This window comes from Schistocerca gregaria, chromosome 2 (genome assembly GCF_023897955.1).
Source record: "Schistocerca gregaria isolate iqSchGreg1 chromosome 2, iqSchGreg1.2, whole genome shotgun sequence".
NCBI lineage: Eukaryota > Metazoa > Arthropoda > Insecta > Orthoptera > Acrididae > Schistocerca > Schistocerca gregaria.
Genome location: NC_064921.1, coordinates 265192145 through 265217065, shown reverse-complemented (window position 1 = coordinate 265217065; position 24921 = coordinate 265192145). Strand labels below are relative to the sequence as shown.

The window sequence follows — 24921 nt, the reverse complement described above, 5'->3', positions numbered from 1 at the left end:
GCGAAGGATGGCATTTTACACCCTAATGGAGCGCTGGTCTGCTTCCAACATGCAATGTGGTAAGTTGTATTTCGATGGTGTACGGTTTGAGTACATTTGTTGGATGAATTTACCACTCGTGCTGTCGTGGTTGAACTATCGTTCGAGACAATTATATATATTTATATTTAAATGTTCTTTCATATCAGTTTATCTCTGACAGTCGGCTTCCTATTTTGACGAGTTTCTGCGACCTGCACTCAGCAATGAGCATACGATTATTTGATGTGAAACGTACTACTTGCCATTAGCGATTGCTAGAATTTTATGGATTTCTCACTGCAATTAATATTAAAACTAGATCCAGTTACTGTGAATATTATATTCGTCTTCCTATGCATGATCTCTCAGCTGAAAAGTTCAGTGTAGGGGGTGACCCAGTTAGCAGAGTGGCAGTCGTTCATTCATCTACATCTACATGGATACTCTGCAAATCACATTTAAGTGCCTGTCAGAGGATTAATCGAACCACCTTCACAATTCTCTATTATTCAAATCTCGTATAGCGCGCAGAAAGAATGAATACCTATATCTTTCCGTACGAAGTCTAATTTCCCGTATTTTATCGTACTGATCGTAGGTCGGTGTCAACAAAATATTTTCGCATTTGGAGGAGAAAGCTGCCAATAAAACGCACTCTTTGGTTAGCCCTCCCCACAACGTTTTCTGTGTGTTCCTTCCAATTTAAGTTGTACGTAATTGTGATACCTACGTATTTAGTTGAATTTACGCCTTTTAGATTAGACTAATTTATCGTGTAACGAATTACTTTTAGCACTCATGTGGATGACCTCACACGTTTTCGTTATCTAGGGTCAACTGCCAATTTTTGCACCATTCAGATATCTTTTCTAAATCGTTTAGCAAGTTGTTTTGATCTTCTGATGACTTTATTACTCGATAAACGACAACGTCATCTGCAAACAACCTAAGACGGTTGCTCAGATTGTCTCCCAAATCGTTTATATAGATAAGGAACAGCGAAGGGCCTATAACACTACCTTGGGGAACGCCAGAAAACACTTCTCTTTTACTTTCCATCAATTACTACGAACTCTGACAGGAAATCACAAATCCAGCCACATAAATGAGACGATTTCCATAAGCACACAATTTCACTACAAGCCGCTTGTGTGGTACAGTGTCAAAAGCCTTCCGGAAATAAAAAAATACAGAATCGATCTGAAATCCCTTGTCAGCAACACTCAACACTTCATGTGAATAAAGAGCTATCTGTGTTTCACAGGAACGATGGTTTCTAAACCCATGTGAATGTGTGTCCATAGACAGTTTTCTTCGAGGTAATTTATAATGTTTCAACACGATATATGTTCCAAAATCCTGCTGCATATCGACGTTATCGATATGGGCCTGTGATTTAGTGGCTTAATCCTACTACCTTTCTTGAATATTGGTGTGACCTGTGCAAGTTTCCGTTCTTCGGGTACGGTTCTTTCGTCGAGCGAACAGTTGTATATGATAGTTAAGTATGGAGCTGCATAAAGGTGCTACATAAAGGGAAATATCACGAAAGCATTTTCCACATTCTGGAAAACTACTTGCAGGTCTTTGGATTTTAATTCAACTGCGTACAAAAATTATAGGTAGATATTTCAAAGCGATTTTGAAAAGCGTGCGATAGGAGGAAGCAGGGAAAGGACCCGCTTTCACTTTGGTCTCTAGATATGCGTGACCCTCACATTTGAAAGACTGATAACAGTTTATATTTTGTTGGAGAGAAGAAATAACTGTTAATCGAGTCCACTGAGCCTGCGATCGGTTGGCGGGCAGGCCCTTTTCAGCAAGCAGCGTGGCGCTGGAGGCTGTGCGCCGCCTTTGTGGCGTGGCCTGGTCAGGAACAAAGCGTGACCGCCGCGCTGCCCCCACCATCAGCGCGCTTCCTGGAACGCGGCTGGGACGGCAATTAGCCGGCGACCTGCCGCTTTGCCACGGACAGTCTTCCGCGCCGGCGGGGATTTATGTGCTCCGGCGGTTCTCACCTCTGCCGGCGAGCCGTCACGACCGGGGATACTCTGCCCTGGCGCGTACCATGTTCACTGTGGCTATCGTACGTCTGTGAATAACGAAACTAGTGGTCACATATAGAGATTTAAATTTTTATTGACATAAAAAAGCCTACAGGAAGTGTTGAACTAAATCGTCACAGTGTCAAATACAGTGACGAAAAGAGAAAAGCTGCAGCACCGAGAAGGAGTTGTAAGATGTAAACGAAAGTTGGTAGGCGTGTTTCTACATCTGAAAGAAGACGTATGTTCCAAATTCGCGCCAGTCGCGTATTGGTGGCACTAGTAGCGACTGTATGAAAATGCAAATCATGTTTGCCTTGGGTACGGCAGTGAGCGTTAGTTACCTTAAACATTGGACGTGTGACTTATTAGTAAAATGGAAATGTCGTGTGGCTAGGGCCTCCCATCGGGTAGACCGTTCGCCTGGTGCAAGTTTTTCGAGTCGACACCACTTCGGCGACATGTGTGTCGATGGGGATGGTAAGGACAACACAACACTCAGTCCCTGAGCGGAGAAAATCTCCGACCCAGCCCAACCCGGGCCGTTAGGTATGACATTCCGTCGCGCTGACCACTCAGCTACCAGAGGCGGACACTCATTAGTAAAAAATGCCTTTAAGGCGACAATGGTGCCATTCTCAACACCTCATTGAGCTTGAACGAGGTCTTGCAGCAGGGTTACGAGAAAGTGATATTCCTTCTGCAATACTGCAAAAAGACTTGGCAGGAATGTAGCCACTGTTAATGACTGCGTCAGCGGTTGTCACGAAAATGCACGATCGCAAGATGACCGGGCTCCAGAAGGCCAGGTGGAACTAACGAGAGGGAAGATTATTGTGATCGGTGTATGGCTCTGGCGCATCGTAATTGCATCTGCAGCGGCAATTTGAGCAGCAGTTGGCACCACCGTTGACACAACGAACTGTTACAAATCGGTTACTTCAAGGACACCTCCAACACGGTGCTCTGTGGCGTGCATTCTACTGACCCCAAGCAAACTCCATTTCCGACTTCAGTGGTGTCGAACGAGAGCTCAGTGGAAGGTAGGAAGAGATCTGTTGCATGTTCCGATGAAAGCTGAGTCTAACTCTGTGCCGTGATGGCCGTGCTATGGTTACAAGTTGGCCAGTTGAGGGTTTGCGGTCACCCTTTCTGGATGCTAGACACTCTGGAATGGATCTATACCTGGAGTTATGGTCTGGGATTCGATTTAGTATGACAGAATCCCGCGTTTTGTATTACAGTTTTTCCTCTCGACCTGTTGTGCCGCCGTTCATGAAAAGCAGTCTAGGGGATGTTTCCCAACAGAGTAAGGCTCGCCCAAATACCTCTGTCGACATTCTGCAGAGTGTGTTACAACAGTGGTATTTTGGCGAGCCTGCTCGACCACCAGATCAATTTCCAAAGGAGCACATATGGGACATCATTGGATGGCAACTCCAGCGTCCCTGCATTGACCGACCACGTGCAACAAGCATGAAACTCCATCCCACAAGTTGGCATCCGGCACCTGGAAAGACAATGCATGCATATTTGAATGTTTTCATTCAACATTCTGGCGGCTACACCGGATATTAATGAACCAACATATCACAATTGCAATGGCGTATCATGCCCTTACACTAAGCTGTGTTCTTGCAGTGTTAATCACTTAAATATGTTACATGGACAAATGTATTCCCGAAACTTCTTACTGTTAGGAGGACTCTAGTTTCGAAACTATTCTCTGTATATTCGTTAGTACTTCCTGCTGCACTGCACATTAAACTCTTGTTTCTAAGCTTGTGCCCGTTTTCAACAACTAGGAATAAACTGCAAACAGTGGTTAATTCCAGTGTTATGCATCACGGACATTGTTTTTCAACACAACGCCACCAACGAATGCCGGACATATGCCACGCCGGACATTTGCCACACTTGCCCCTTCGCCAGGTAGCGATCCCCGAGGTCCGGGTAAGGGACGCCCTTCCTTCTGTCCACTTTCAGGCCGCCGTCTCCACATCTTACTCGATACAACTACTACGTAAGGGACCTTCTTCTTCGACATCTTGGCCAAATACAGAGCTTCTTTTCCGAAATCGAAATATTTATATCTTTTGGGAAACGAAAGCAATTCCGACCATTATGTCATTATGTAATTAGTTCTGCCAAGTATACATATAGATCCCTTTGTCGGTACGGTAGCTTCCTTTCACGATTACTGATTGCGATAGAAATACTCCATCGCCACGGGAGCAACAAGATAGGAACGCTGTAAAGAGAATGCGAATGTACGATAATCATTTCTTTTTGATCACTGAATTTGTGCCTACTTTAATTACTATAACTGCATGCCCAAAAGACAATAAGGAAAGAAGAAATGGGTATGTGAATGTTTGAAAAGAAGAACGACATACTCCATATTAATTTTCTCTCTAAAATCCGATATCACTTGCGGCGAAACATAAGTTAATAAAGTGTAGCGGCACAATGTTTAGCCGACTTTTGTGGCTGAGCGGTTCTAGGCGCTCCAGTCTGGAACCGCGCGACTGCTACGGTCGCAGGTTCGAATCCTGCCTCTGGCATGGATGTGTGTGATGTCCTTAGGTTAGCTAGGTTTAAGTAGTTCTAAGTCTAGGGGACTTTCGACCTCAGATGTTAAGTCCCATAGTGCTTAGAGACATTTGAACCATTTGATATCTTAACAAAATCATCCCACAACGCTGAATTGGAAGAAGTGGACACCAAGATCTTGTTCATAGCTTTTGGCCTCTAAGATCACCAGAGCTCACAAGATGCGATATTTTTCCTTTGGGAGGTATATAAAAGACAGTGTCTTTGTCCCACATATGGCAGCTACTTTTTAAGAGCTGAAAAATCGAATTGCTGAACCTACAGATTCAATTAAGAGGAACCTGTTGATTCGCGTTCGGAATGAAAATTGACTACCGTTTCAATGCTTCTCGGTCAAAGCATGGTCTAATGTTAAATGTATGGGATATTGTGTGTGCGAATATAAAACATTGAACCTTTCGCTATCCAGTAACATGCAAAATGTGTTTGTATCTTCAAAGTTTCTCTGTAATAAACAATTGAAATCTGTCCATTCTTTTTTCATCACCCTTTAAGTTTTCAATATGTCTGCCTATAATCGTATTCCACAACGTAACTAGCGCCCTATCCTATTAAAATACGGTCTCTTCCTTAACTTCGCAAAGAGTGGAGTAGAATAGTTTTCCGGTAGTCTGTCTCTGTCAGTGTCGAAATACTGCTAAGAGCATCTTCCAAAAACTAGGCCTCAATGTTCCCTGATGCAGCCATATTTGCATGGAATGGAGGCGTTGCGAAGCAGTAGTCTAGTATTCATGTAATTCCAAAATCAAATTTTCTGTTTGTTGTAATCGGACAAATGAAGTGTACTTAGTCATTCATCCCTAGTTCCTCAGATTAAGAAAGGCCCATCCAAGCTATCGATCAGAAATAGTTTACGTACACAGCATGTATTCTGGTTCCATTTATGATCAGATTTTCCGCTTGTGAATAGAAAAAGCTCCCATGCCAATCCGGAGCTCTTTATACACACCGCTCTAGAAAAGGAAAAGAAAGACTGTTGCATTACTAAAGAAACTATTTTTCCCGCAGCGTTTTAGCTAGCAGCTGTTTCTCATTGCTGCAATCTGTCGTTATGATGTGAAAAGTTTCGTAAAATCCACAGCGCAGTGGTTATGGATGAGCAGTTCACTACGGGAATGTCCTTGTGCTCCACCAGAAGGCAAAAGTAACGGAGCTCTTGAGCAACCTTGAGTAAAATGTTATGCCGAAATGTGCTGAGCAATACAAGGAACAAATTTAACTGCATACCGGCGTACATGGATGCTACTCTGAAGGTGATAAGCACTAACTGTACATTTTTGTTGGCCGGTCGGAGTGGCCGTGCGGTTCTAGACGCTACTGTCCGGAGCCGAGCGACCGCTACAGTCGCAGGTTCGAATCCTGCCTCGGGCATGGATGTGTGTGATGTCCTTAGGTTAGTTAGGTTTAATTAGTTCTAAGTTCTAGGCGACTGATGATCTCAGAAGTTAGGTCGCGTAGTGCTCAGAGCCATTTGAACCATTTGAACATTTTTGTTGAGTACATATTTTTTTAATGCCACCCGGTCTAGGGGTAGTGTCTTTGGTTAGTAACCAAATCGTTCTCGCTCACTGATTAGAACCCGCCACCGCTTAAATTTTGTTTAATAATCATTAGCTTTGGCGGCCGAAGATTTCCGGCAAGATAAGTGCCTTGTCAAAGAGGGCAGAGGAGCAGACTGATGTTCAGGGCACTCTCTTGCCCTTGGGGTGGGAAACTGCACCTAAAGGTGGAAGAATTAGCAATGCAGAACACAACTAAAACCACTACACGAAAGACACTTCTACATCCATCTACATCCACAGTCCGCAAGCAACCTGACGGTGTATGTCCCTCCTCAGGACGTGTGACCTGTAATTAGAAAAGTGTCATGATGTTCTCTCCATTGGAAAAAGAGACTGGAACAGTCCTCCATACGGATCTCCGGGAGGGGACTGCCTAAGGGGAGGTGAGCACGAGGGCAAGTTTGAATAACCAACAGAAGAATAACGTGGGAGGGAAGCTAGAAAATCTGAAAAGGGAAATGCAAAGGCTCAATGTAAATACAGCGGGGGTCAGTGAATTGAACTGGAAAGAAAACAAGGATTTCTACTCAGATGAATATAAGGCAATATAGACAGCAACAAAGAATGGTATGACGGGAGTAGGATTCGTGATTAATAGGGGAGTAGGACAGACTATACTAACGTGAACAGTTCAGTGACAGGGTTGTTCCCATCAGAATCAACAGCAAACCACCACCGAGATGAATAGTTCAGTTATAGATGCCGAAGTCGCAGACGAAGATGAAGAAGTAGAAAAAGTACATGATGATATTGAACAGGTAATTCAGTGCGTATAGGGAGATGAATATCTATTAGTCATGGTGGACTGGAATGTGGTAGTAGAGAAAGAAGCAGAACAAAAGGTTACGGAGAATATGGGCTTGATGTTAGGAGTGAGAGAGGAGAATGACTAATTGAGGTCTCCATTAAAGTTCAGCTAGTAATAGTGAATATTCTGTTCAATAATCACAAGAGGAGGAGGTATTCTTTGAAAAGGCCGGGAGATATGGGAAGATTTTAATTAGATACATTAAGGGCAGGCAGAGATACCGAAATCAGGTATTGGATTGTAAGGCGTAACCAGGAGCAGATATAGCCTCAGACCACAATTTAGTTGCGGTGAAGGCTGAGAGACTAGTCACGAAGAATCAATATGCAAAGAAGTGGCACACGGAAGTACTAAGGAAAGAAAAAGTACGCTTGAAGTTCTCTGAGACTATAGACACCGCGATAAGGAATAGCTCAGTGGGTAGTTCAGTTGAAGAGGAATAAAAAGGGCAATCACGGAAGTTTGAAAGAAAAATCTAGATACAAAGAAAGTAACTGCGAAGAAACCCTGAGTAACACAAAAAATACTCCAACTGCTCGATGAAAGAAAGCAGTACAATAATATTCAGTGAAATTCAGGAATACAAATCGCTAAGGAACGAGAGAAATAGCAAGTAAAGGGGAGCTAAGGCCAAATGGCTGCAAGAAAAATTTGAAGAAATCGAAAAAGAAATGATTGTCGGAAGGAACGACTAAGCATACAGAAAAGTCAAAACGGCCTTTGATGAAATTAAAAGCAAGGGCTGTAACATTAAGGGTGCAGAGGAAATTCCATTGTTAAATGCAGTGGACAGATGGAAAGAGTATACTGAAGACCTCTGTGAAGGTGAGAGCATTTCTGATGACTTGAGAGAAGAAGAAACATGAGTCGACATGGAAGAAATAGGGGATCAAGTTTTATAATCAGAATTTAAAGGAGCTTTGGAAGACTTAAGATCAAATAAGGCAGAAAGGATAGATAACGTTCCACCAGAATTACTAAAATCATTGGGGAAGTGGCAACAAAACTACTATTCACGTAGTTGTGTAGAATGCATGAGTCTGTCGATATATCAACCGGCTCTGGTAAAACAACATCCACACCAAATCCGATGATGCGAACCATCGTCCGTTCATCTTAACAGCTCATGTATCCATGTTGCTGACAGGAATGATATACAGAGGAATGGAAAAGAAAATGGAGGGTCTGTTTGATGACAATCAGTCTGATTTTAGGAAAGGTAAAGACACCAGAGAGGCTGTTCTGACGTTACGGTTGATAACGAAAAAAAAAAAAAAACGTTCATAGCATTTGTGGAAAAAGCGTTCGACGGTGTAGAATGGTGTAAGATGTTCGAAATTATGAGGAAAATGGATGTAAGCTACAGGGCGGGGCGGTTAATATACAACTAGTATAAGAGCCAAGGGTAATAGTTAGAGTAAGAGTAGACAACCAAGAGGTAAGTACTCGGATTAAATATGGAATAAGACAGGGCCGTATTCTCTTGTCGCTGCTGTTCAATTTATACATCAAAGAAGCAATGGTGGAGATAAAATAAAGGTTCAAGAGTGGAATGAAAATTCGAGGTGAAAGGGTATCAGTGATAAGATTTTCCGATGACATTACTATCCTCAGTGAAAGAGAAGAAGAATTACAAGACCTACTCAATGGAATGAAAAGTCTAATGAGTACAGAATATGGATTGAGATTAAATCGAAGAACGACGAAAGTAATGAGAAGCAGCAGAAACGAGAACAACGAGAAACTTAACATTAGGACTGATGATCTCGAAGTAGATGATGCTAAGGAATTCTGCTACCCAGGCTGTAAAACAATCCACGACGGGCGGGCAAGGAGAACATAAAAAGCAGACTGGCACTAGAAAAAGGCCATTCATTTCCAAGAGAAGTCTGCTAGTATCAAACATAGGCCTTAATTTGAGATAGAAATTTTAGAGAATGTACGTTTGCGTCACGGCGTTGTATGGTAGTAAAACATGGACTGCGGGGAAACCGAAACAGAAGAGAATCGAATCATTTGTGATGTGAGACGAATGTTGAAAATTAGGTAGAGTGATAACGTAAGAAATGAGGAGGTTCTGCGCAGATTCAGGGAGGAAAGGGATATAAGCATAACACTGACAAGAAGAAGGCACAGAATGATAGGGAATCAATTTATAACTTCAGGGAGTAACTTCCACGGTACTAGAGCGAACGGTAGAGGGCAAAAACTGTAGAGGAAGACAGAGATTGGAATACATCCAGGAAATAAGTGCTACTCTGTAATGAAGAGGGAAGGAAAGGAAATCGTGGTGGGCAGCATCAATCCACTCAGAAGACTGGTGACTCAAAAAATTTCATTACTTTTTCGTGGTGCCTCGGAGAAGATAACTTTCGGTAGAGTACAAGATCGGTTTGGATGACACCTGTGAAGAGTAACATTACGGTTCAATAACGAACAGCAGTCGCACACTAATACGCAAAGACAAAATGGTTCTTTAGTAAACGGAGTAGTCTCATTTTTTCTATATGGTGCTAGTACATCGTACATACTTATTTCACCCGTCGCGACGCGTTCATCGTCATCTCGTAGGTGTGTTGGCGCCTGTTCGCTCTACCTCTTTAGTGCTCTTTCGCTCTTGCAAATAGTAAGGACAGATGGAGCTAGTCTCCTACAGATGATTAACATCTGGCTGTCCACTGTATGAAACTCGAGACGCTGTTTAAGTGAACGGCTGATGTAAGGCAAGCTACAACATTATTGATAGCAAATTTCATCAGAAGAAATATGTACTGTGAGGTTGTGGTTCATATTCACCACCGCTTGAACAGATACTAAAGATAAATATCTGTGCACCTCACAAATAATTCTAAGTACTTTCCTTTTTGTAATAGCTACTTTTTTTGCAATAACTACTTTACCCTTTTTTTACTTTACGTAGATACTATATCGTGATTATGTCCTATACTACAGCAGGGAATAAAAACGTGAAAAAATGTGTTATATTTTCTATTTCTATCTCCCTAACATTGACAATCGTTCATTGGACTGAAGTATTCAGAGCTGTACTTTTTCCATTTTGTACTAGTGCGCACAAAAAGTCATAGCTTTCTATTCAGCTTATTGTTTTTTGATTATTTGATACATTAACTAAAAGTGAGGTACTGGAAAAGTGAGGTACTTTCCATAGTATAAAGCTGGATGGTTGTATGGTTTTCTCCATATTTTGTTTCTCAAAGTTAACTCGTTTGTGCAAAACAATTTAGTAATTTACACCAAAACATAAGTACTCCTTATTCCGTTTATGTTGCTTTCCTCGGATTGACAAAAATTGTTTAAAAAATGAAATGATATTTTGTTAGCACATATCGAGAAAGCTAAGGGTGGATTATGAAACTCGACGTTCTCCCGTAACTGATGATCTTCCAACTAAGCCACGAACACGCTGTACGTTTCAAAGCGCCCAGGAGCTACCTTGGCCTGTTCCCGTTGCCAGCCGCGATGGGTAGCTGTGTGGCTGGGGGTGCCTTGTCCCGGGCCGCGGGCTCGCCCCAGCGGAGGTTCGAGTCCTCCGTCGGTGTGTGTGTCATCCTTAACGTAAGTTAGTTTAAGTAGTGTGTTAGATTAGGGACCGATGACTTCAGCAGTTGGGTCCCCTAAGACCTTACCACAAATTTCCAGTTTCCAATTTTTTGCCGTTTTCACATAAATATTTCTGCTGCGAGTGATACTGCGACTGGTGGAAGAAATCTTTTGCTTGGTTCTGTATTCTCAGCTTCTCTGACTGTTTCTGAACACAGATATAAAATGATTAAACAGGAAAATAAAGAATGCCAACGTATTTTGTGACTCACCATTTATTTTAGCAAATCTATTACAAAAACTCGATTAGATTAGATTAATACTTGTTCTATAGATCATGAATACGACACTTCGTAATGATGTGGAACGTGTCAGGTTAATGAAAGATGTCTGTACAAGATATTACATTACACAAAATATTGCATGACACTAATGCTTAAGTTAGTTTTTTTCCCTCCCTTAATTTATATCTAAAAATTCAGCCAATGAGTAGAAGGAGTTGTCATCTAGAAATTCTTTTAATTTATTTTTAAATGTTGGTTGACTATCTGTCAGGCTTTTGATGCTGTTTGGTAGGTGACCAAAGACTTTTGTGGCAGCATGATTTACCCTCTTCTGTGCCAAAGTCAGTTTTAACACCTTTCTCCTGGTGTTATAGCTATGCACACCTCTATTACTTTTGAACTGGGCTGGATTATTAACAACAAATTTCATAAGTGAATATATATACTGTGAGGTTACTGTGAGGATCCCTAGATCCTTAAATAGATGTCTGCAAGATGACCGTGGGTGGGCTCCAGCAATTACTCTGATTACACGTTTTTGAGCAATGAATACTTTTCTACTCAACGATGAATTACCCCAGAATATGATACCATACGAAAGCAGTGAATGAAAGTAGGCATAGTAAGCTAATTTACTGAGATTCTTATCACCAAAATATGCAATAACCCTAATAGCATACGTAGCCGAACTCAGACGTTTCAGCAGACCATCAATGTGTTGCTTCCAGTTTAACCTCTCATCAATGGACACACCTAAAAATTTTGAAAATTCTACCTTAGCTACAGACTTCTGTTCAAAGTCTATATTTATTACTGGAGTTGTGCCATTTACTGTACGGAACTGTATATACTGTGTTTTATCAAAATTTAAAGAGAGTCCGTTTGCTGAGAACCACTTAATAATTTTGTGAAAAACATCATTTACAATTACATCACTTAGTTCTTGGTTTTTGGATGTTATTACTATACTTGTATCATCAGCAAAAATAACTAACTTTGCATCTTCATCAATATGGAATGGTAAGTCATTAATGTATATCAAGAACAGTGAAGGACCTAAGACCGAACCCTGTGGGACCCCGTGCTTGATAGCCCCCCAAGTTTGAGGAATCAGCTGTTGTATTAACATTACATGAACCACTTATTTCAACTTTCTGCATTCTTCCAGTTAAGTATTAATTAAACCATTTGTGCACTGCCCCCCTCAAACCATAATGATTTAGCTTATCTAAAAGAATTCCATGATTTACACAGTCAAAGGCCTTTGAGAGATCACAAAAAATACCAATGGGTGATGTCCGGTTATTCAGAGCATTTAATATTTGATCAGTGAAAGCGTATATAGCATTTTCTGTTGAAAAGCCTTTCTGAAAACCAAACTGACATTTTGTTAGTACTTTATTTTTACATATATGGGAGGCTACTCTTGAATACATTACTTTCTCAAAATTTTTTGATAGAGCTGTCAGAAGAGAGATTGGGCGATAGTTGTTGACTTCCGACGTATCCCCCTTATTATGCAATAGTTTTACAATGGCATATTTCAGTCTATCGGGGAAAACACCCTGCTCCAAAGAGGTATTACATACGTGTCTGAGAATCCTACTTATCTGTGGGCAACAAGCTTTAAGTATCTTGCTGGAAATGCCATCAATTCCGTAAGAGCTTTTACTTTTCAGTGAGTTTATTATTTTACTGATTTCAGAGGGAGAGGTTCGTGGAAATACAGTTGTTTCAAACTGCACAGGTATGGCCTCTTCTATTAAGAAGCCTTGCCTCTTCTAGTGAAGATCTAGATCCTACTTCGAGCGTACCTTTCTCTGCGTTCGCTCTTATTCACAACTCCCAAGAAAAGAAAAGCAACATCTGCCTCTCACTCTTTTTATTTATTTCAAGACAACTTTAAACGAGACGGCAACAGAGATAAAATTGTTCAAATGAGCGCCCGTGGAGCTATAACAAAAGGAGCCGCCAAGACGTCACAAAATCGAAGACGATGTCCGCAAACGTTAGCTTCCGGTGGAATTGTTTCAATAAAAATGCCAGCTTTCGTTATTTACTGGTGTACTAACCATTCTAATTATAGAGTGTAAGGGAACCACATTTCTTTTCTAAATGTAGTCGCTCAAGCAATATTTCCTTTTATGTACATGAATTGTAGTTGTGGTTTTTACTTTTACGGTAGTGGTTTTATTTCTATCATTTAACTTTAGATGTACTATCGATACAACTCGTAATGTTCTCTGGGTGAACTCTGTGAAAAGGAAAGATAGGAAACCGACCAAACAGCACAATATGGTCTCAGAATTTACGGAAGAGAACATACTACGAACCTCAGTTTCGCCAAAATGAATTTTGCATTAACGAGACGAAATACGCCGTATCACTGATCAAATATGCATTTAAGACCAGAAATGCTTTCCTGACACTGTTATTCATAAAATCGCTGTAAGATTTTCTGTTTAATACAAATGTTGGGTTCACACGTCAGAAACTGAATATAAGAAGCAACAGTAAACAGTAGTCTGTTATTGTTCTGTGGCATCTAACATGGCGGCTCCTGCTTCAAATCAACGTAGAGCGTATGTCTGTAGCGCCGTATTCTCTTATTATACCTCCACCTAAGAGCCTAATCGATAATAAAAGATACTTAATGAGAAAATAAACAGGGAAACTTGACACGAAACTGCAAAACTAAACGGAAAGGGTTACGTTGCAGCCAGGGAGATGTCACATATACACCGTCCATTCCAATTACGTCACAATCTATTTCACAACGCTGCAGTGCTATTAACCCCAACAAAACACACAGAGCGGAGTGGCTGACTTCACCGTGGCTTCGGGAGACTACTTGAGATGCTTTTCTTTCATTACCGGGGGAGCTTACGCTGCATTCATCATTTACGATAACTTAAATCTGTCTTCTGAGGGACTCAAAATACGCAAGCCTGGCTGTTAACGTGAAGTGGAATTCTAAGTTACCCAAGCCCAATTGACCAAATCAAACCTATAAATTGCGACACAGTTTTCTTCATTATTTAAAAATTATGTCATTTCCAATACCTATAAACTCTAAACCTTTATCTACATCTATATCTATACTCCACAAGCCACCTTATATTGTATGACAGAGAGTACTTTGTCTACGCCTTTCCTACTCCTAAGCGAATGGAGCGAGGAAAGAACTGTTGCCGGTATGCCTGCATGTGTGCTCGAATCTTTTTATGGTCTTTTCGCGAGGTACATGATAGAAGAACCGCTATATTGGTACGTTCTCTGAATTTTAAGAGTAAACCACGCCATGATGCACCACGCCTCTCTTACAGCATTTGCCACTGGATTTGGATGAGCATCCCCCTGATGCTTTCACGCTTAATAAATGAACATGCGACGTAATGTGCCGCTTTTCTTTCCTCTATCAGTCCTATCCATTACGTGTCGCAGACTGACGAGCAGTATTCAAGTATGAGTCGAACAATGGTTTTGTAAGCTACCTCCTTCGTGGGAGGGCTAACTTCCTGAGTATCCTCCAATACACCTCAGACTGGTACCTGCCTTACCCGAGTTTAATGTGGTCGATCCACATTACATCCTTCCGTAGAATTACTCACAGATGTTTACTGGATGTGACTGCTTCCAGCGATAGTGCTGCAATCGTTTATCTTCCAATAATGGGTCTTTCCGTCTGAAGTAGAAGAATCTCCCCCTCCCCGAATTAATGAGATCTTTGAGAGAGCCAGCCATGACAAAATTATTCTACCTGCTGTGTGAGGTATACACTGAAGAGAGAAAACTCATGAGACAGCGATATGCACATATACAGAACACCGTAGTATCGCGTAGACAATGTATAAAAGGACAGTGCATTGGCTGAGCTGTCAAATGTTCATACGTGTTTGAACTCCAATGGGACCAAACTGCTATGGTCATTGGTCCCTAGACTTACACACTACTTAAACTAACTTATGCTAACAACAACATACGCACCCATGCCCGAGGGAGGACTCGAACCTCCGGTGGGACAGTGACATGGCGCCTCCAGCCGCGCGGCCACTTCGGGTGGCCACTCCGCGCTGCGCGGAGCTGTCATTTGTACTCATGTGGAAAGGTTTCCGAACTGATTATGGCCTCAAGATGGGAATTAACAGAATCTGAACGTCGAATGCTAGTTGGAGCTAGACGCATTGGACGTTCCATTTCGGAAATCGTTAGGGAACTCAGTGTTCCGACATCCACAGTGTCGAGAGTGTGCCGAGAATATCCAGTTTCAGACATTATGTCTCACCACTGGCAACTCAATGGCCGACGGCCTTCTCTTAACGATAGAGAGCAGCGGCGATTGCGTAGAGTTGTCAGTGATAACAGACCAGCAACACGGCATGCAATTGCCGCAGAAATCGGTCTGGGACGTAGGACGAACGTGTCCGTTAAAACAGTGCGGCGAATTTGGAGTTAACGGGCTACGGCAGCAGACGACCGACGCTAACAGCATGACATCTCCTGCAGCGCCTCTTCTGGGCTTGTGGCCACATCGGTAGGACCCTAGACGATTAGAAAACCGTACCCTGGTCAGACGAATTCCGATGACAGTTTGGTAAGAAACGCAAACAGTACGACGCCACGAACCAAAGTTGGGAACAAGGAATTTATCCAGCTGGTGGTGGCTCCATAGCGGTGTGGTCCGCGTTTACACCGAACTGACTGGGTACTCTGGTCTAACTGAACCGATAATTGACTGTAAATAGTTATGTTCGGCTAATTGGAGACAATTTGCAACCATTAATGGAATTAATGTTCCTAAACGACGATTGAACTTTTATGTATGACTATGTAACATGTCACCATGTCACAGTTGTTCGCGATGGTTTTGACGAATATTCTAGACAGTTCTAGCGATTGATTTGGCCACCCAGATCACCCGACATGAATCCTCTCGAAAATGTATGGGTCATAATCGAGCGGTCAGTTCGTGCACAAAATCCTGTATCGACAACACAACTGTGGACGGCTATAGAGGCAGAATAGCTCAGTATTTCTGCAGGACAGAGCCAACGACTTGTTGAGTCCATGGCCTGTCGAGCTGTTGCACTACCCTGGGCAAAACGAGGTTCGACACGATATTAGGAGGTATCGCATTACTTTTGTTGCCTCGGTGCACCAGACAGGCGAAATACCCTCATACATCAGGAGGGATGTAAGAACTCCAGTTCTAAACAAGGAAGTTACTTACAGATGTGAATACTACCGAACCAGTTTTTTGATGACGATTGGAACCATGGCCTTAATGTAATTACCGAAAGGAGTCATTCTGCTTATGGCTGTTAAAAATATTTATTGTGATTCTAATCTATACATTTTGTCATTGTCAAACGTCATGGGATGTTAAAGCCCACTCTATATTTTAAGTTGAGACTTGCTCTAACATAGTTCCCAGATGTCTGAATCCAACTACATATAGATGTATAAGGATCTATATCCGCTCTCCCACACACCATATGAACACTATCTGTGTGGCAAGCAGAACAATAGTAATGAGCTTGAAAAAAAAGTAAATACCATATCCTCAGTGTACACTGAAATATGGTACTATAAGAGAATGCTTAAGATTAGATGGATGGATGGAATAACAAAGCCGGCCGCTGGTGGCCGAGCGGTTCTAGGCACTTCAGTCTGGGACCGTGCGACCGTTACGGCCGCAGGTTAGAATCCTGCCTCGCGCATGGATGTGTGTGATGTCCTTAGGTTAGTTAGGTTTAAGTAGTTCTAAGTTCTAAGGGACTGATGACTTCAGATGTTAAGTCCCATAGTGCTCAGAGTCATTTGAACCATTTTTTGGAATAACAATTAAGAAGGTACTGAATGGAACTGAGGAGAGAGAAATTTATGGCACAACTTTTTTTAAAACTTATTGGCATTGTGGGCATGACCATGCACCCATCTCACCATTGAAGTGTTATTTATGATGATATGAAGGTAAGGACAACACAACACCCAGAGCCTGAGAGGAGAAAATCCCTCCCCACATGGTCAGGAACCAAACCTGGGCCTCTTTGGTTAGCAAATCACCACATTGATAGCGCAGCTACCAAGATGGTTTATGGCATAATTTGACTGAGCCACATCCTTAGGCATTAAGGAATTGTCAGTTTGGTAATGGAATCAACTGTGAGGGGTAAAGACTGTAGGAGATCAAGAAGTGAACACAGAAAGCAGGTTTAAATGGTTGTGGGTTGAGGTAGTTATGCAGAGATGAAGAGACAAACAGAGAATAGAACAACATGGAGAGCTGCACAAAACCAGTCTTCATACTGCAGACCACAGTAACAACCACTGCTTAAAGATGTCAACTACGTTAAAAGACACAACATATGGATACAAGGACTACATATACACTCGTAAGGGGATTTTTGGATTTTGAAGTGTAGTAAAGGACAGTTATACCACTTGATTATAGCCACACGCCTGATATTTCAGTAATGAAAATAAACAATTTTTATAGACAAATATGACTGTGATGTAATCTAGAAAACGTTTCTTTATGTTCAGAATCAAATGCCAATCCTTACACCATCTGTTGATCCTCTGTAGGTCTTCTTGGACTTCACTTTAATGTTCTAGCACAGCGGCTTCTCTGTTCACAACAGTATAATCCGCTTACTGTCTCATGGTGTAGTGCACTCAAAGTGCTGTGGCCGCCAGATGTGCAGTAGGCTGGGGCTGCATGCGGAAAGCGGCAGTGGTGGGGGTTTGCTCAGAGTGCTGCAGGGGAAATGCTGAGCGTTCGAGGGGAAGTGCCTTTATAAACTGGATCCTATGCTCACATTTTTTGTAAACATTAAGTGGGGCCCCTGTATGTCCACACTTGCGTCGTGACCATTCAAAAAGATCTACTGTCACCTCTGTTTTCGCTAGTATCTAAAAAGAATTCCGCCAGAAATGCAGCAATTTATTTTTTGTATTTGTAACTTTCAGGGAAGCGTCATGAGTGGCGAATTTTGAGTAAAACCTTTACATTTCTCTGGTTGCCATTTCAAAATTTGCTTCTTTCGCCAAAACGCAGTAGAGTTTACACTGCCTCACCTCAATAACATGTTGTGCAGAGACAATTGCAAGAGAATTCTAAAAAGTGGTTTATTAAGTTTATTAAATGATGAACTGAGGAAAAGTAAAGTCAGCAGCTAATGTAAATGCACATCCTCTGTAGAAAAAAAGCCTGTAATGCCTTCACATATATTGTTCCAAAACCCATAGCATTTCTCATTTCAACAGCTGTCGATGGCCCTTTAAAATTACATTCTTTCACTATAACAGTCTGTTGTTATTGGAATAACATGGTAGGTAATGAAGTTTTACATAATAAGAACTTGTAAAATACTCTCCTCTTTGCGTGCTATCATCCGCCAAAATCTCATTTCGATATCTGAAGCTGTTTATGAAATATGACATCGAATGTTGTGTATATTTCGCTCTGGCTTTATCGCAGGCGCGGCGCGATTGCAAATGAGTGTGCTACATCAGATCAATTTTCTCGAGATTGATGACAGATTGATGCAGCTACCCATGTCTAAAGAAAAATTCAATATTCTAGCTAAATTTCATACGCAACAACATATTTTGTAATATGCATCAAATGCAAAATTATGACCATTTACGAAATGATGGCCACATCGTACCGAAACTGACATATAAAGCTATATGCAAAGCAAAAATTAGTTTTTTTTTTACCGAGTAGTTTCTATAAAATCGCTTGAGAAAGACTGTGATGTGCGCTCCTCAGTTTTGTCATCGCAGACCGGTGGAACACTTTCTGGCCTCTGCTTCCGAACAAACGAATGAACTCGCCCAGCGCTTTGGACGAAAGCTGGTTATTGCGCATCGGCCACTGTATCCTGCACGAGCTAGACATTTATACATACAGTAAGTAAGTGTCGTGTGACTAGGGCCTCCCGTCGGATAGACCGTTCGCCGGGTGCAAGTCTTTCGATTTGACGCCACTTCGGCGACTTGCGCGGCGATGAGGATGAAATGATGATTAGGACCACACAATACCCAGGCCCTGAGAGGCGAAAATCTCGGACCCAGCCGGGAATCGATCCCGGGCCCTTAGGATTGACATTCCGTCGCGATGACCACATTAAAAAAAATCTCCTTTTGTTCATTTTTGTTCATTGTATATGCTCGGGGTGGACGTCGCAAGACACCCGTTTCAATTCGTCATTGATCCATTAACTCAGCTTTTTTATTACAAACCACTCAGCTACCAGGGGCGGACTATATATACAGTGAAAAGTAATGGTGCTACGACACTCTTTTGGGGTACACGCGAGCTGCTTTTAAACCTGAACACTCGAGTTACATGTTGTGTTCTGTTTGCTATCCCGACGGAAAGCACATATGTTGTCATTAATTGATCACTAACATTCAACTTTGCATATACTTTGTCAAGAATGGAAAGATGTCATCTTAATTCTCCTGGGAGGCGGGAGATGTGTGTGTGTGTGTGTGTGTGTGTGTGTGTGTGTGTGTGTGAGGTAAATGGAGGGTAATGTGATGGGTGAGAGGGGACAAACGCATCCGTAGACGAGGAAATGTTGTAGAACTAGTATTCGCCACAAATACTCCGGACTGACGGCCTTGTGAGAGCCAGCCCAGACAAAACTCTACCATCTGGTGAGCAAGACGTATGAGAGAGGCGAAACAGCCTCATACTTCAAGAAGAATGTAGTAAGTCTAATCCCAAAGAAAGCAGGTGCTGCAGGTGTGAAATTTACCGAACTATCAGTTTAATAAGCCACAGCTGCAAAATAATAACACGAATTCTTTACAGACGAATGGAAAAACTGGTAGAAGCCGACCTCGGGGAAGATCAGTTTGGATTCCGTAGAAATGTTGAAACAGGAGAGGCAATACTGACCCTACGACTTCTCTTAGAAAATAGATTAAGGAAAGGCAAACCTACGTTTCTAGCATTTGTAGACTTAGAGAAAGCTTTTGACAATGTTGACTGGAATACTCTCTTTCAAATTCTAGAGGTGGTAGGGGTAAAAAACAGGGGTAAAGCCAGCCGCGGCGGTCTAGCGGTTCTAGGCGCGCATCTGGAACCGCGCGACTGCTACGGTTGCAGGTTGGAATCCTGCCTCGGGCATGGATGTGTGTGATGTCCTTAGGTTACGTAGGTTTAAGTAGTTCTAAGTTCTAGGGGACTGATGACCGCAGATGTTAAGTCCCATAGTGCTCAGAGCCATTTTTTGAACAGAGGTAAAGTACAGGCTATTTACAATTTGTACAGAAACCAGATGGCAGTTATATGAATCAAGGGGCATGAAAGGGAAGTAGTGGTTGGGAAGGGAGTGAGACAGGGTTGTAGCCTATCCCCTATGTTATTCAATATGTATATTGAGCAAGCAGTAAAAGAAACAAAAGAAAAATTCGGAGTAGAAATTAAAATCCATGGAGAAGAGATAAAAACTTTGAGGTTCGACGATGACGTCGTAATTCTGTCAGAGACAGCAAAGGACGTGGAAGAGCAGCTGAACGGAATGGACAGTGACTTGAAAGGAGGATATAAGATGAACATCAACAAAAGAAAAACTAGGATAATGGAATGTAGTCGAATTAAATCGTGTGATGGTGAGGGAAATAGATTAGAAAATGAGACGCTTAAAGCAGTAGAGGAGGTTTCCTATTTGGGGAGCAAAATAACTGATGATGGTCGAAGTAGAGAGGATATAAAATGTAGAATGCCAATGGCAAGGAAAGCGTTTTTGAAGAAGAGAAATTTGTTAACATTGAGTATAGATTTAAGTATCAGGAAATCTTTTCTGAAAGTATTTGTATGGAATGTAGCCATGTACGGAAGTGAAACGTGTACGATAAATAGTTTAGACAAGAAGAGAATCGAAGCTTTCGAAATGTGGTGCTACAGAAGAATGCTGAAGATTAGATGGGTAGATCACATAACTAATGAGGAGGTATTGAATAGAATTGGGGAGAAGAGAAATTTGACTAGATCGTGGCACAACGTGACTAGAAGAAGGGGTCGGTTAGTACGACGTATTCTGAGGCATCAAGGGATCACTAATTTAGTACTGGAGGGCAGTGTGGAGGGTAAAAATCGTAGAGGGAGACCAAGAGATGAATGCACTAAGCAGATTCAGAAGGATGTAGGCTGCAGTAGATACTGGGAGATGAAGAAGCTTGCACAGGATAGAGTAGCATGGAGAGCTGCAGCAAACCAATCTCTGGACTGAAGACCACAACAACAACAACTCCGGTATCGTAGAACAGGAAAGACTGACTTAAGATGAAAGGAAATTTATAGCTCCACTGTCGTGTTTCAGTTGGCTCCGATTCAGCGTCCAATGTGTGCAGTCGAGTGACGAAGCAGCCGTTTGCGGACAGCACGCAATACTTGGCAGAGCGGATGCGCAGCAGCCGTGAGGACTCGCAGGGTACGCCGCGTGGGGAGCGAGTGTCGGCTCGCGCCACGTCACGTGGTGTCTCCATTGCAGTTCCCGGAGCTGATTTGCATAAGTAATTAGGCGGCTCGTCAAACTGAGGTGTTTCCTGTGTTCACACAGCGGGCTGGGCGCGTCGCCGCGCCTCTGGCCGCAAACAATAACACGCGGGAACACGGCGGGACTTCAAGGGGCCGGCCGGCCACGGAGCTCCGACCAGCGCCGCTCGTACGCACGAATACACCGATTTCAAGCTCTTAACCCTTTGAACCCCAGTGGCTTCCGACGCAACCCTCCGGCGCCTTTACCACGAAACCACCGATGCTTTCGTACTAAATGCACTGGTCTTTCAAAATACACTACTGGCCATTAAAATTAAACTCAGGGACTGGGTATTGTGTGGTCCTAATCATCATCATTTCATCCCCATCGCCGCGCAAGTCGCCGAAGTGGCGTCAAATCGAAAGACTTGCACCCGGCGAACGGTCTATCCGACGGGAGGCCCTAGTCACACGACACTTACTTACTGTATGTATAAATGTCGAGCTCAAGCAGGATACTGTGACCGATGAGCAATAACCAGCTTTCGTCCAAAGCGCTGGGCGAGTTCATTCGTTTGTTCGGAAGGAGAGGCCAGAAAGTGTTCCACCGGTCAGCGATGACAAAACTGAGGAGCGCACATCACAATCTTTCTCAAGCGATTTTATAGAAACTACTCGGTAAAAGAAAACTAATTTTTGCTTTGCATATAGCTTTATATGTCAGTTTCGTGATGATGTGGCCATCATTTCGTAAATGGTCATAGTTATTCTGATGTTTACGCGAAAGTAACACACTGCGCGAAAGTGCGCCTTGTCATAAAGCAGCATCTTTGTGGACAATAACACTCTTGAAACGAACTGGCCTGCCCAGCGTTCCGACGTGAACCCAATAGCACTCCTTTTGGGATGAGTTAGGATGTCGTCTTCGCTCCAGATCCCAGAGTCCATCACTACTGTGTTACAGTAGTAGAACTAGTTGTATTTGTAGTTTTAATATATATAAATCAAGTAACAGAAATTAATAATTAGTACATAATTTATTACTATCCAAGGAAATACGATTTGTATGACCTTTGATAGTTTCTCAGACAAGAGGCTGTTATTGTGAAGAATAAATAAATAAATACATAAGTCACATCACTACCATCTGTCGTCGACTTCCTCAAGACCCCAGCGTTCAACATCTCTACCTTCTCTGATCTCCGACATCGTTGCGGCCGGGAAATGATCCTAGAAGAGCGTCCGCAGCTCGTGGTCGCGCGGTAGCGTTCTCGTTTCCCGCGCCCGGGTTCGATTTCCGGCGGGGCCAGGGATATTCTCTGACTCGTGATGACTGGGTGTTGTGAGATGTCCTTAGGTTAGTTAGGTTTAAGTAGTTCTAAGTTCTAGGGGACTGGTGACCATAGATGTTAAGTCCCATATTGCTCAGAGCCATTTGATCCTACCAGAACGGGACCAACGACGACTGAAGAGAATCGTTCAGCGTGACAGAAGTGGAACTCTTCTGCAAAATGCTGCGGATTTCAATTCTGGGCCAACAAGTGTCAGCGTGCGAACCCTTCAACGAAGCATCATCGATACTGGCTTTCGCAGCCGAAGGCCCACTCGTGTACGCTTGATGACTGCATAACACAAAACTTTACGTCTCGCCTGAGCCCGTCAACACCGGCATTGGGATGTTGATACCTAGAAACGTGTTGCCTGCTTGGACGAGTCTCGTTTCATATTGTATCGAGCGGATGGACGTGTACGGGTATGGAGACAACCTCATGGATCCATGGACCCTGCATGTCACCAGGGAACTGTTCAAGCTGTTGGAGGCTGTTGGTGGTGTGGGGCGTATGCAGTTGGAGTGATACGCTACTTCTGATACGTATAGATACGACTCTAACAGGTCACACGTACGTAAGCATTCTGTCTGGTCACCTGCATCCATTCATGCCCATTGTCCATTCCGACGAAGTTGGGCAGTTCCAGGAGGGCAATGTGACACCCCACACGTCCAGAAATACTACATAGTGGCTCCAGGAACACTCTTCTTAGTTTAAACACTTCCGCTGGACGCCAGACTCGTCAGCCAAAAATATTTTTGAGCGTATCTGGGACGCTTTGCAACGAGCTGTTCAGAAGAGATTTCTACCCCCTCGTACTCTTACTGATTTATGGAGAGTCCTCCAGGATTCATGGTGTCAGTTCCCTCTAGCACTACTTCAGACATTAGTCGAGTCCATGCCACGTCGTGTTGCGGCACTTCTGCGTACCCACGGGGGCCCTACACGATATTAGGCAGCTTTACCAGTTTCTTTGGCTCTTCAGTGTATTTAGAAGAATCGAAAACCTTTAAGTAGTGTGATGTATCGTGCAACCAAAACTTAATCAAATTTTTTTGGTAATTATGGGGAGGCCTTACAACTGTTTACTACTTAGTATCAGATGTTATCTAAATAATTGAATTTTTTAAATCTTTGGATGATTGTACTAGAGCGTAAACGACAGCAAAATCTGAAAACTGTCTAAGAAGGCTACTCATATTGTTTCCTAAATCGTTTATACAGATTACTAGCAGAAGAAGACCTACAGCTTTGGAGAACCTAAGATATCTTTCGGTTTCACTATATGAATTTTTCTCAATTACTACATGCTGTGACCTTTCAGACGGGAAAGTTTATTGTCCACCCGTAATGTAAAGATTTCAGATAAGTCGAAGTTCTCGCACAATACAGCTCTGTGTTATTTGGAGTTTGATGTCAAAGATTTATTTGTTGCTATTATGTGGCTACTTCTCTCTTCAGAGTTTTACTTTCGTGTTTAGACTGGTACCTTATTGACTAGTGATTGTGTTAATGCTTTTGCATAATTATGTTTTGTTTTCGTATACTTTATTTTTTAGTTGTAGAATTCCAGTTAAGACAATATAGTCATTTCCAACTCTGTCTAATGTAGTGTACACGTTCAGCTGTCTGAGAATTTTAATTTTAGCTGTTGACTCATTTCCGTAGTCTAATGTGGAAACATGCGATGTTTTATAAAATTGTAATGATGTGTCTTTCCGTGCTTTGCTTTTAAGGCGCGTAATTATTGTCTCTCACATATTTGTGAATTATGCTAGTTTCTTACCAAATTTTTGTATGACATGTAGTCCAAAGCATATATAATTAACGTGTTTAATTCGTTCTAACATTTCTTTTCCATCATTTTTTGTTCTTGCGATGTCGCCGAGGAGTGATGTCCCAGGTTACAGTTGGTACCTCATAACGGCACTGCAAGCTAAAGGGAGACGCTGCCAGACGAAGCCACTAACGAGAGTCGTCGCCGAAGACACGTCCTCGAGAGGTTCCATACGCCACCGCTGCTGGAAGACTACTTACGTCAGAGCGCAGCAACGCTCTCGCCACTCGGTGATCGACTTTGAAGACCGCAGCATCAACATAGCTCAGATCCGGCAGCGCTTGTCTTCTTCTGTCTCGTGTTTAAAAGGCGCTGACTGAAAATTGGATATCAGCTGCCTTATTCTATCTTCCTCAGTACT

General features: G+C 42.5%; 1 protein-coding gene across 2 annotated transcripts in view; it reads right to left on the bottom strand.

Annotated features, from left to right (window-relative positions):
• The window catches only part of LOC126336842 (protein Wnt-4-like), a 608644-nt gene that overhangs the window by 224479 nt on the left and 359244 nt on the right, over nt 1–24921 (bottom strand). The gene's annotated exons all lie outside the window — the stretch shown is intronic.